General features: G+C 33.1%; 1 pseudogene; it reads left to right on the plus strand.

Moving 5' to 3' along the window:
* LOC140919091 (uncharacterized) overlaps positions 1-1,241 on the plus strand; it is a 6,293-nt pseudogene extending 5,052 nt beyond the window's left edge.
* Positions 1,242-2,305: the final 1,064 nt, after the last annotated feature.

A 2,305-nucleotide genomic window follows, 5' to 3' on the forward strand; every position in this document is an offset into this window, starting at 1 on the left:
ATGGTGGAGACATATAAGGATTGGCATGAAATGCTTCCCTTTGCATTACATGGCTATAGAACCTCTGTTCGTACCTCAACAGGGGCAACTCCTTTCTCATTGGTGTATGGAATGGAAGCGGTACTTCCCATTGAAGTTGAAATTCCCTTAATCAGAGTCTTGATGGAAACAAAACTGGAAGAGGCAGAGTGGGTTCAATCACGATTTGACCAATTAAATCTCATAGAAGAAAAAACAATGATAGCTCTATGTCACGACCAGCTATATCAAAAAAGACTTAAAAAGGCATACGAGAAAAAAGTCCGTCCTCGAGAGTTTCAAGAAGGGGACTTGGTGTTAAAGAAAATATTGCCCATAAAAAAAGATTTTCGTGGAAAGTGGACCCCGAATTACGAAGGACCATATGTTGTGAAAAAAGCTTTTTATGGAGGAGCTCTAATACTCGCAAAAATGGGTGGAGATGACCTTCCACTTCTAGTAAATTCAGATGCAGTCAAAAAATATTATGCTTAAAAACGGTGATGAGCTCGCTAGGTTGAAAACCTGAAAAGGCGACCTAGGCAAAAATTAGAGCACCCCGATGGAATGGAAACTTGGAAGAGTGGTCCATGCAAAAGTTAGGGATAAAAAAAAATCAAGCACTTCAAACTGGGGCAATTATTATTCTTGGAAGCTAATTATTAGGATTCCTAAATTACAAGAATGACTAGCGTTTATTATGTCTCTACTTAAATTAAACACACTCGTCCCCACATTGTAACCCCTGCCTCAATTGTTTTGCTTTTAATGTAATGAATGTACATTTTTCAATATTGTCATTCGATGTTGTACGTTACACTCTTTATATACCAATCCAGTTTCATTACTAAGTGTTCTATTGTTTCAAATTTTGTTTTATAATAATAAATGTTGGAATTTGAAATATGTGAAAATATAAAAATATTTTAAACATTTTGACACTTGAAAATATACACGGGAACTCGTTTGATTCTCAAGATATATGAGTGTGTGAAGAATAATAAGGAGGGTAGTCATTTTAAACAATGGATTTTTACTTATCTGTTTACAATTACAATTCTAAAATTAAATCAAATTACAATCAAATTGCAACCAAAAATAAAACCATATTAAATTACAATAAAAATTAGGTCAAACTTTTTCAAAATTAAGCCAGCCTGCTTTGGCTCAGTTTTGTTGCTGATGCTGCCTTTTTGTTCTTGATGCAGTGTCATGCTCATTGATACATACCTGCTGTAACTAATTAGAGAAACTGAAAACCATTTTTTTTTACCAGTCAGACTCAGTATACATGATAAAAACCAAATGACAAAGTTTTGAGTTTAAAAAAAAAAGAAACTAAGGGACAAATGAAAAAGGTCAGCAAACAATCAGATAAAACAAATAAAAGCTAAAATCGTGAATAGATCAGTGCAGAAAAATGCAGGTTATGAGCAAAGAAATTTAAACATCAAACAAGAAATTGATGGAAAAGGACAAAGGCAGGCAGAAAGCAACTAAACAGATCAAAAACTCTATAAAAACACCTTATCAATTTCAAAAAAAAAAAAGGAGATTAACTCTACTAAAAAATACACTTACAAAGAAGGAAAAAGGAAATAAATCAGAATGAGTTTTTAGTAACAAACAACAAACACGAACTATTAAGGTTTTTTTTTTCTTCATGTACAATATATATCTTGCTATTTGTCATCATCATCAACATCACTCTTTTATTTAAAAATGTAAATTTTTTGTATTTACTGAATGAAAGCAATTAAAAATCCGAACCTGATGTTGTCTTCTTCGTTGTTGCCATTGTCGTCGTCGGCACCGTCACCATCGCTGAAGTCGCCGTTGGCGCTAAGGCCGTCGTTGGTGTAAAGGCCGCCATTGGCGTTGTGGCCGCCATCACTATTTCCTTGTTCCTCTTCATTTTCCTTTTGTTCGATTGATCATCCATCCATATTTTCCCTTCTATTTTCAAAACAGAGAATGGAACAAGGAAGAAGAAAAAGTTTTCTTGTTTGCTTGCTTCTTGTTTCCCGAGCGGCTGCCTCCCCCTCTAACTAGGGTTTCTTGTTAGTTTTGTTTTGGACCCCTTTTTTTAATTTAGTTTGGGCTTGGGTTTTAAACAAAGAAAAACAATAATTTGTTCAAACTCAGCTCATTTAAAACTATTTATTTTATTTTATTTTTTACAAAAATGGTTAATTTTCTTTCATAACTAAATACCAATTTCATCATAAAAAATGCAAATAAACATTATATTAAAGATTAATTAAATGTGAACTCTTTTTAATTTTTG

Source organism: Cicer arietinum, chromosome 8 (genome assembly GCF_000331145.2).
Source record: "Cicer arietinum cultivar CDC Frontier isolate Library 1 chromosome 8, Cicar.CDCFrontier_v2.0, whole genome shotgun sequence".
NCBI lineage: Eukaryota > Viridiplantae > Streptophyta > Magnoliopsida > Fabales > Fabaceae > Cicer > Cicer arietinum.